This window comes from Ornithodoros turicata, unplaced genomic scaffold (genome assembly GCF_037126465.1).
Source record: "Ornithodoros turicata isolate Travis unplaced genomic scaffold, ASM3712646v1 Chromosome44, whole genome shotgun sequence".
Taxonomy (NCBI): Eukaryota; Metazoa; Arthropoda; class Arachnida; order Ixodida; family Argasidae; genus Ornithodoros; species Ornithodoros turicata.
This window is the reverse complement of record NW_026999374.1, coordinates 434,467-446,035: the sequence shown is the minus strand read 5'-3', so window position 1 is coordinate 446,035 and position 11,569 is coordinate 434,467. Positions and strand designations below refer to the sequence as shown.

General features: G+C 46.3%; 1 protein-coding gene across 2 annotated transcripts in view; it reads left to right on the top strand.

Annotated features, from left to right (window-relative positions):
- Positions 1–200: 200 nt before the first annotated feature.
- The window catches only part of LOC135374097 (uncharacterized), a 127,255-nt gene continuing 115,886 nt past the window's right edge, over positions 201–11,569 (top strand). Inside the window, exons 1-3 of one of the 2 annotated variants that reach the window (XM_064607093.1) lie at positions 201–261; positions 1,455–1,592; positions 1,718–1,811. The gene's annotated coding sequence lies outside the window, so the exon portion shown is untranslated. Of the gene's footprint in view, positions 262–859; positions 1,010–1,454; positions 1,593–1,717; positions 1,812–11,569 lie in introns of those variants that run through there. The other variant, XM_064607094.1, reaches the window with a different exon arrangement.

Below are 11,569 nucleotides of genomic sequence, written 5' to 3'. Positions count from 1 at the left end.
TGCCCGCCAGACAGGCAGCCCGCGAAAGAATGCGCTTTTGAAACTTTGCCAACCAATAGCGGAGCGCGCAATGTCCTTCGGCCAATGGGTATCAACTATGATGCCTGACGGAGCCGCGAAGAGGGGGAGCTATGGGGGCCGGGTAACGCCTTATCAGCCTTCCACATAAGCCGGGATCCCGTAAGTGTGCCTCCAGACCCCGCCAGGTTGCCGATGGATATCCAACTCATCAAGTGAACATCACTGGAAGTCCAGAGTAAGGTGAGATCCCCAATGCGTATATCTTTCACTATTATTTATGCTGCGTTGTAGCATTTCACTGTGTGGTTTCGATTTTTTTTACTGTTCTCACTGTGTTTGTAAATTGTTCTTTACCAACTGCATAGCGTATTTTTAGAAGCGGGATTTTCTTGCGTTTATCTTCGCTGATCCTGTAACTCCTCTGCTACTCATAGTGTATTAATCTGTAAATCTGTCACAGTAAATAACGTACGCTGTGTCCGGGAGGTGGTTACTTAAAACCCCCAGGGATCACCGCGGAACGTGCCCTTGCTTCTCCTTGGATTAATATAAAGCGTCACTCTTACCGATGGTCGCTCAGAATTCCCACCTATTTGTGCCGTCTGCCTTTTTTTCCTTTTTCGGCGGGTGTGTTACGGTTAATTCGAATGTTCGTCATTGATGCTAATATCCCTAAATATCTACGTAGTTCGCCCATCATTGCCCTTTTATCGTCTCAAGCGATCTGTAACATCCGCAGTGGGGAACAATCTCACTTGCCATCCCTTCTCGTGTCTGATGGTGTCTCTCTGAACAATTGCTGTCGGCTTTTTTTCTCATAGTTCGTTAAATCAAGTGTAAGTTTAATGATGTCCTCGCTAGGAAAGGTCATCTTGGGTGGCCTGCAGGCGCAAAAACAACTGATAAGACAAGAAGAGCCCTTCAAGGCATGACGTCAAGTACCCACTCGAACCATATCTCTCCCGTAGTGACCGTGAGGTGACTGTGTGTAAGTGTTGCTCACATAGGGCACAGAGACCGTTGCAATATATATTTTCCCTTCTAGCTTAATTGATACATATTATAATACACATTTTTATATTTGTGCAGTTTTGAAACCTATAGCTCCCATTGATGGTCGTCTATTCGGCAGAAAAGTTTTCGTTATGTTAAACCTGTAGGGCCCTGCTGTAGGTGAAATTAACCCTCAAGGACATTACTGACATGCCATTTAAAAGTCAGACGACGGACAGTTTATGAATACGTTGTGGATGCGATCTTCAATAGAACGCAGCATGAATTTATGAAAGCCAATTGTTGTTAGAAAGCATGCAGCAAGCCCTGTATGGAATCTTTGACAACACAGTTTCCACCACACTTGTGACGTCATGTCCCGTCCGTAACCATGGAAGATCATCATGAGGATGTCTCGTAAGTCACATCGCACATTGCAGGTGAGCCATGGGTCCGGCGTGGGAACATCGACGACGATCGTAACTGAAGTGTTCGGCGGAGCCAGGGCACGATGAGCGCAGGGTACAAAGACTGACACGTGATCGACCTGGTGCTTGAAAGAAGTACTGAAGAAAAAGGTTTGTAAGACTGGAATACTATTATACGCTCCATTGTGTGGTATTGCATTCAGCCAGAAAACATAGTTGACGGGGACTATAGCCCGCATTTCCTTGACGTTTTCTTTTCTTTTTTTTTATCGTAGCAAGTACTCGTTCAACCACCCGTCAACACGTGCCAACACAGCGAGGGCTCCCAGGGAGGTCACATTCTTGCACACGGTTGTAACGCGCAATAAGGTAAGTCCCGTCAGAGCCTCCCACTTACCAGAAACGACCGACTGACAAACGAACGCGTTCGCCGGAATCTGTTCTGGATAATCTCAAGCTAGATAAACATCTTGAACGTAGAACAGATTTCTTAAAAGGGTAGGAACACATTCATAATGCTGAAAGATGGAAGTCACTGAAAAGTTCAGAAAAGTCACTGAAAAAGTCACAGGAGCTTTGTATGTACTTGCCCCTTCTATGTTGTTCCAGCCTCAGAACATCAATTGTCTTTTGTTCACGTTCATAATGCATTTCACGTTGTCATGAACGCATTGTACTGCACGCCAGAATACTGTTACAAAAAGAAAAAAGAAAAATAAAGAAAAAATAAGTCTTCTTCGTGTTGCGAGCCCTCTGACACACTCCCGAGCGAAGCGGTGACGTCGAAGAGTTCAGAGTCGCTTCCATTTCGACTGGCAGCCAACACATTGACTTCTCGCGCGCTGGCCTTTCCGCTGTGAAACAACTTTCAATCATCAGATGCAAATAATTTTTTTTATTTTCTTCTTTTTTTTTTTGAGGCTAAGTATTTCTACTTTGAAAGAAAGTGATTGGTAGAGCTGAGCGCGCCTGCGAGTAGGAATTCGCGATCGCTGCAGGTAGCGGGTGTACCCGCAATGCGACCACGGGTAATGCGGGTATACCCGCATTACCCTCACTCCATGGCCAACTAAGTGATCCCTCTCTGTCACACGCGAGCTCAGCAGTAGTGACGGGCACTACAGTCCAGTTTGGTGAACTCGTTCGTTCAAAATATTCGTTCTTTCGTTCATCTTTCCGCGACGTCATAATCATGTGATCAACGGCGAACCGGCATCTACTTATGTGCAGGGTTGTAGACAGTAACTGAGTCAGAGTTCTGTTTTGTGTGCGAGTGTGTTCCATGATGGTGTTCGTACAACACATTACCGCGCTAGATCTGACAGTCACCTGCCGGCCATATTGGTCATATGTTGCGATAAGCGTTTATGGGACCGTCTCTCGCTGTCACGAAGAAAATAAACAATTCATTCTGCCGCGCTGTAATTCTCTCGTAGTTTACATTTTCTTCAGTCCACTTTCCGCTTGCTTCCGCCTCTCGGCAGGGCTTTCTTTGGTCACGCAAATTCACTTTCAATGTTACTTTTTGGTCCCCTTCATAGTAGGTCCATTCTTTTCGCCTGCACCCCGACCCTGAACTAGTTCAAGCAGTGCAACCCTCTCACATTCTTTTCGCCATGAACCTCGCATGTATTTAAGAACTGGTGATGGACCGGTGCAGCACTTTTCTTTCGAAAAGAACGAACTTAGTCTACGGGAAACAGCGAGGCTCACTGCGACCTGTTAGTAGGAATGTAAGAATCGAAAGCCACCCACGATCGAGCTTACTTCCCGCTCGTGGTAGTGTTTCCGCCGTTCCCGGCGGTCGAATGAATCAACACTCAACTATTCTGGTGCAGGCGCCATCTGTCGGCATTCCTCCGCAGCTTGAATATGACAGGCCACGAGCCCGATTGGCCACACTGAGAGCTTACCGGTTCGCATGGAGGTAAGAAACTAATAGCGTCCTCGATAAACTTGCTCCGGAATTGCCCCGAAACCACCGCGGTGCGTAGCGCTCTACACTGGCGGTGCCCTGGGGGGAGGCATTATCGAGCATGAAACTGCACCGCACTGGTGGATACTAGCGTGCGCCACCTATAGAGATCTGTGCTCGCTGTGGCTCGTAGGCTGCGCGACCAGTAGCGAGCGGCACCAATCGAATGCCGTGCTGACGATGGCGGTATGCTGCTACTTGTCCGGCTACACCTGGCTACTTGCCGCTTCCGCCTTCCTCTGTGCTTCCTGTAATCGCGATGCTTCTTGGGATTGCACTCTGGCGCTCGGCCGATTTTCTCGGTGTGGGTTCGGGGCAACTCAGTGCTGCACTGAACGGGTGCATTCCTATGTGGTACGTATTTAGTAATGATCAGTACTTAGACATCTTAAACCAGTCCCCTGGCGCCTGCCTACTTCGAATTTGGCGCCTCAGTGGCTACGGTAGAGGCTCCGCATAGAAAACTAGTAGAGCATGGTCACATGACCCACTAACGTCAATGATTCGCAAACGAATCTTTCGAACGAGTCTCTAATGTTCACTGATTTGAACGAACACATCAGATTAGTGATGTGTCGTTCGTGGACGAACCCTTCAAACTGAACTAGTCATTCGGGTGAACTGAACGAACTAGTTCAACAACAACCAAAACATTAGTTCCTCAATTCAGTTCATTGGGCCTCGACACCCACAACGCATACGCTTTGATACGCTTCCAAGTGTGACATCTGCGCCATCTAACGAACGTTTTGTAAAGCTAACAAAGCACATGCGCGCAAGAAGAAGGGCGGGAGACCACGGCGCATACGCTGTGGCCTTGAGTGGCTGTGGTGCTGCGCTGAAGTGGACTGTGTGAAGGAAGAGAACTGGATGAACTAAAGAACTAAACGACGTCGCGAGTCGTTTCGAAGGACTCGCAGAGCCTGCCGTTGCCTGTCAGAACTGCTGCTCGTCCACAGCGCATGCGCTTACGGAAGAGCGCGGGCGGTGCGGCGAGGCAGAGCCTCAAGTGGACTTAGTGAAGGAAGAGAACTGGGTGAACTAAAGAACTAAACGATGCCGCGGGACGTTTTGAAGCACTCGCAGGGTCTGCCGTTGGCCTTCAGAGAAGGTGCTAGTCCACAGCGCATGCGCTTAAGAAAAAGCGCGGGGAGGGAGAGCCAGGCGCCCACAGCTCCCCATAGAGCCCATAGTTTGAGATAATTCAGGCAACACTGAACATACGACCAATGAAAATGCGTCGTGATGTCTAGCAGCCAACCAATCAGCAACCTCTCAGTTTGGCTCGGCTTTCGGCCGGCCCTGGCTGCCATTGACTTCTACTGGTTTTCATACCTGGCGCCCGTTATTCCAAAATAACGAAGACATTTTTGATAGGCGAAATACATATTTATTGATGCAACGTATAAACTCAAATGTTTGACTCATATATTCACCGTGCGTACAGGATGTTTCGTTCCTTGAATAGACAGCAACCAAACCAAGTTCGAACTTGCAAAGCACACATACAGTCTACTTCTGGAGGCGAGCGAAGTCCACGAGTGCGTGCGTTTCACAGATGAGCATCTTCTTCTCATTCTGGCGGTGCACCGTAGGTCACACAGTCACGGGAAATACTTTCGTCGTTACGAACACTCTCTTCTTAGTCACTGTATTTGAAAATGCGACAGCGCTCGAAAGTGTTCCTCAGGCGTCAGCTCACCAAGCATTCCAGTTCCGACCCGGCAAGAATGTCCGTAGGTTGACACTTTATCGGAGATCAGTACATGGCCAGAGTCACTATAGCTCACGAACAAACCCGCGCGTACACTTCCTCTTTGGTCGTTGTGGTTAACCGACATCGGCGAGCCGCGGAGACGCAGCGACCTTGCTTGGAGCTGCCCGCCTGGCCGACTGCCCAGACTGCCCGCGAAAAGTGAGCTGTCAGATATTTCGAAACTTTATCAACCAATCCCAGAGCGCGCATCCTCCTTTGGCCAATGGGCATCCGTCATGATGCCTGACGATGTAATACCACGTGACTGTGACGTGATTTTATTTTTCTACTGCCGCAAATGCGGGGAGCTGTGGAGGCCTGGGAGAGCTTCGAGTGGACTGTGTGAAGGAAGAGAACTGGATGAACTAAAGAACTAAACGATGCCGCGGGTCGTTTGGAAGTACTCGCAGCGCCTGTCAGAACTGTTACTCGTCCACGGCGCATGCGCTTAAGGAAAAGCGCGGGGAGGGAGAGCCAGCAGAGCGACTTTGAACGCCGTATGGATTGAAGTACTGTGGGCAAGTGAACTATATGAACGGCGAACGCTGAACAAGAGTAAATCATTTACAACTGATTGCGCTGAGGTCGCTCTGAGCTCCTTCTCGCAATTGTGGACTGCTAGTGGCGCCGTTATGTTCTGACTTCTGGCTGACTGCTTGTGTGACTGGCACACCCTGGAGCGGGCACGCTTTTTGCGGCAATACACTGCAAGCTTCCCAATTTTTCCTCCACAACGCTAGACGTTGTACTTTTCTTCAAGCTCTCTCATGCATTTGAATTAAATGAGTTGAAACTGCGGTTACTCTATAACACTTCTGTGTTCTCAAGTTCGCAGCAAGCAGACGTAAGTGATCAGAAATACACGATTGTAACATTGAACGACGACGGCACCTTGCATATTGATCTGTGCAATACTTTTCTCGTTAAAAATATACGTAGAAAATTAAAGCAAAATAAAAAAGCGACCTAAAAGATTACGTTTGCTATGTTGATGTTCTCGAACCTTTGGAAAACTGAATTGCAAGATCATTTTGTTGTATCTCTCTTGGTCGAGCCACTTTAAAGGGACTGAAAAGTGAATATAAACCTATCGAAACTTTATGTTCAGCGAAAAGCTTGAACCTGCAAAAGTTCGAATATCAAAGAACTCCGCTGAATTCTCTGTAGTTTTTCTGTAATCGAATTTTCCATAATTGCATGTCCAGGGACCTAGTAGGAAACCGTGCAGTCTGTCAACAATTGCATGACCCCGCGCCATCTGTCGAGAACGCATGTAATACGTGCACTTCCGGGCACTAATCCGTCGGAAACGAAAATGGCAGTCTGCATTTGTGACCGCTTTCTACGTCGAGAATGTCGAGCCTCTTGAACATGAGTGCGCATGAATTTCACATTCGAGAACTGTCGCTCACACAGAACTGTTGTTCGTGCGTTAGCGTGCTGGAAAGTGTGTTCTTCGCAGCAGAAGATTCCTCGTCCAGAGATTAATCGGAGTCACGTTCGTCCTCAGCAGTAGCTCACCGTGCCGTGAACATGGACTGCTTTGTGAAATTTCCATGTATCAGGGAGAAGCACTTGTGTAAGCCGAAACAAGCGCTGTTTTTTCGTCGTGCAGGTGTTCATGTGTGAAATGCAAACCGACGGATACTACGGTGGATACTACGGTTTTTTTTTGCTGCCGAGAGGTAGAGAAAGCGTGTGAAAAGCAGACAGACGATTGCATCAGAACTAACGAATATTTCGAAATACTGTGCCTTGACACCGAAGTACTGCCAGTGTCTTTTGTATACATCCAAGAAACCGAAGAGCATGGCAACGTACACGGCAGCGCCATGTGGTCTTTACGCGCTACTTGAACGGCAAACTGGACGGAAAACCCTTATTTCTGCAGGAAATTCCGTTATACCACCCGTTGGCGATTCACAAGGATATGGGGTGCTCCGTGAAAATACAATAGAAAATACTCCACTGGATCTCGATCTGCGTCATGCATGCTATTAGGGATGCTTGCCCATCAGTGCGCTGACCTGTAGAAATGTTGTCAGCACATTTTCATTTCTTGTTTGCTGCAAGTTTTTCTCATTGCTTTTTCTTTGCTGTCACAGCATATTATAATTACTAGTTTGTACCTGGAGGGTTAAGTAACCTGTGGGCATAGATGTATTTGTAGGTTATACTCATGTCTCACTTGTATATGTGAGGAGTAAGTAAGACAATTTTCATCAGTGTCATTCAGCTGAATTGTGTTCATAACCTTTTAGTATACTTCTTAGTGACCACGTTTCCAAATGTCAACTAATAATTGAACCAAGATTGGGATTTAACGCTTAATTAACTCTGTTTTGCTAAACGGAGTACTTGTAACTGATTCATTATCACGCCGCCAACTAACATTTGTAAAGAAGGACTTGAGGGCTGACTTCAACTATTATTAACCCTTGATCTGGGTTCAAAGTTAACAATGCATTATTGGTGTGCATAGTACTCCAAAATGGCTAAATAATTTATTGCATAAGTTCTCTGTTACTGTAATTAATATGTACTTTTGTAAAGTACTTTTGACAGCCCTGCAAATTGAAACTGGCTTCAGTGTACACTACAAATGCATCGCAACATTTAATTGAAATATAATATAAGAGCAGAATCAACGTTTTGTCCCAATTCAAACTATATCTTTCTTTTTTGTTGTCCAGGGATTTAGGAAATAGAGCAGGACTTCCTGCCCTCTGATGTTTTGACTTACTTGAACGTACAGTTGTAAAACCTACAACAAAATAAACAAGAGAAGTATAAACAGTTTTGTCTTTCCCTTTTGAATTTAACAAGCTAGTTATATTTTACCATTTGTTCACTTTTGTATTCTCTGTTGGTGAAAAGATTACAGGAAAAATGATGCTGCAGATCAAACAATGACCTGTCATCTTGATGAAGATCAGAACATTTCTTCAGGCATGCTAAGTGAGACAAAAGAAATGTACAATGAAGGTTGTACAAAAACAGCAAATCTCCGTAGACTAAAACTTTATATATGTGGATGTTACCACATCGTGTAGTTTCCACCCAAAAGTACGACTAGGCAAGGTTGTTTGGAATGTTGTTGGGATGTTGATGTGCTATACCGTTAGAGCACATCAATATAGATGAGGGGCAAACACAGTAGACAGCGTAATGGCTGCAAACTCAGGTGAAGATTTATTCAACAGAACAAGAAACCGAAAGCATGAGCAGAGAAAGGCAGTGCCCCATGCAGTGTATGGTGAACCATATTCATTTCTGAGAAGTTAGGATCGGAAGAGCAATAAAGAGAAATGACAGTTGCGTCCGAGATAGGGGGACTCTGCAAATTTTGGGACCAATATGATGTGGTAACCTTGCATGGCTCACTGCAGCTCTGACACACATTGAACAATTCCAGTAGTTGCGGCTTCAAAGACAATGAACGTTTGCTGTTGCACTGGGTATTCAAGTGTAGAGGATGCATCTCTAGAAAATTAATTAGCGTTCCTTGGTCATAAAGTCATAACTCCATCTCAACAGGAACTATTCTCGTACCCTTCAAACAAGCTAGTAGTTCTCATCGGTTTCTTCTCCTCTTGTTGACGTCATACTAATGTTCTGCACCTGTCCAAAGACAAAAAAAAAAAAGTCACAAAGTCTGCAACACGTAAAAAATCTAGTGCTTCCATCTGTGGACTTTGCATACCTGCTTTCAGTTATTTCTGTCATGCCAACTTGAGTGCCTAGATCACACATACGAAGCAGTCTTGCGCCACTTCAACACTGGAAGGCCCCTAAAATTAAATTTGTTGATGTTGACAAAGTAAAGTACGGGACAAGTAGGATAACATAAGTTAAATGGAATACGTCGTCGCTATATTATAACTTATACGTGTGTGACGCCTGTACATACCTAAGACGTTGTGTTGAACTCGTCACCTCGGTGAAGCAAAATCGCTGGGTACTGAGCATCAGTGTGCTTCGGACGTCTTCGCAATTCGCCTTCTACGGCATCTTCGTAGTCATCGGCAGCAAAATGAACTCAGCACATACCACACGACTGCTACATCTAATAACCGAGTGCTTTGAACCACATTCGTTTTTGCGCACTCTACTGTTGAATCTTGTGGTAGAAACGCCTGCCGCCGATGGTGAACGAACATGATTTTTGCATCCCCGAACACCAAAACCACACCAGGCATATGTAGGTCTCTCGAATAATTGACACAACCACGACGAACATGTCATTCACTTCTCTTCGCGCGACCAACACGACCACCCACGACGTAAACAATAAACGCGATAACACCGACGGCCTTGCAGATGGCGCGGCGGATCGTAGCTCGTAGCGGCGAAGTAGCTGAATGCTTTATTAACGTAAAAGCTATGGAAGTGAGCGTCATTTTTAAAATAGTGTTTAGCTGTAAGATAATGTGCGCCAGCTTCGTTCTCTACAAAATTAGCTCTCACGTGGTAAGGGTTGGCCAATCCCTGGGAGCCCTGGACCTGAAACCCAAGTTGCTCTTTTTCGCCGTTCGCTGGCAGCACCGTCCATGTTCCGGCAATCTTCAAAATACTTATACGTAAAAAATATGCCGAATTGAGAAGTAACGCTTTCTGTGTCTTATCAAACAACGATGTTGTGCACGACAGTGGGCAAAAATATGGGGGTTATTTTTCACTTTTCGGTCCCTTTAAAGTTGGGACTATATTACTTGATTGTGTGGTTGCGAACAGGTGAACGAATGAACTATTCTTTTAGACAGTTCAGTGGAGTGAACTGAACTAAATGAATTAGTTCACAAAAATGAACTGACTTGCCCATCACTCCATCAGATATTCGGGCCACGCGCGCTGAGCCAGTGGAGTGCAGCTGTAGCTTCCACAGTTTCGCCACGAAAACCACCGCCCCCTTGACCACGTGATCATCAGTAACGAATCACGACAAAGTAGCCGGAAAACGGCGCCAAAAAGCGCGCGCTGGCTGATTGAACTGCGCATGTGCGCTGCGTGCCCTTTCCACACCCTCTCACTCGAATTATCTCCCCTCCCCCCCCCCTGTTCCGAGCGCTTCGCCAGGCCATCTGCTAATATTACCGGGAAGCAGAAAATGAAAATTCAGAAGACGAAGGAATTCACATGTACAAATTTATTGACACCGTAAACATATAAACAAGAAGCAACATTTGAATGCAAGTAAATCTACACGATTATTACAGAATACTGCAGAATAAATAAAGAATAAATAGTGCCGAGCGACAGAAAGCGTGACTATCATATTATACAATCCTTAAGGGAACCTTTTCGGTTTGGAGAAAGTAGATATTATTATACACATATATAGCACGTGATGAGAAGCCATCGCAGTCGCAGAAGCCATCCGCTTCATCCCAGCACAACTGTCGAATTTTCTGGTGACAGGGGCCACATGCTCGCGGATCGCAGGGCCACGAACGTCTGTCGGTGTCTGAATGAAAAAAAAAAAAAAGGAACCTGTTAACGATATGGTAAACCCGAGCACAGGCAACGTTAATTGGCTGAATACGCTCTGTAAGACATGCTATCGTTACGCGCCTAATGTCGACTAATGACAAAATTCGAGGATCCCTGCGTACGCGATGCACGCTGTTTTCCTTTTCATGCACACCAGTGTACTAAACATCAGACACATTCAAATAGCGGAACAAAACGCAACAAGTAACGCGTAACGCCACGCAGAATCATCAACCAGATCATGACTGATAACCGGCAGAAACTGATGTAATACGGGACAAGGCGTACCTCCATGCACACAGTTAGGCGACAGTATTAAAAGTCTGATCACTGACATGCATCATACGTTTGTCTGCTTACCTTTCATTCAGGCGTTCCTCCATGGCTCGAACATCTTCGAAATCCACGAAACGAAATCACCGTCTGCTCACATACGTAGACGCCAGCTACACAACGGTCAGACGGGTCGGCGCCTCGGAGAAACGAACGCGGGCGAATCCACCGGTTAAATGAGCCTCAGCCAATCATGATCGAGAAAGGTCACGTGAGGGACCGGAGCCAATGGAAAGTAAATAGCCGGAATTTGGCGGGAAATGCCAGCACCGACACTATTTTCGCGGCGGCGAAACCGGCTTACTGTGCCTCCTCTGACTGAGCTTCGCCTGGCTAACTACTGCGCATGCGTTCAACACTGCTTTACGGCGGCGAACATAGATGGCGACACGCGCACCATCGACTGGAGGAGAGTGGAGAAACTAGGAACTGAGAAGGCGAACGCAGCGAAACCTGACAAAACGGGGACGTCTAAGTGAACCGGTGAACGAGTACGATCGACGATAGTGAATGAATTCATTCAGTTTGTGCCCGGGATTCGTTCATTCCGAACTGTTCCTCCGCGAACAACAC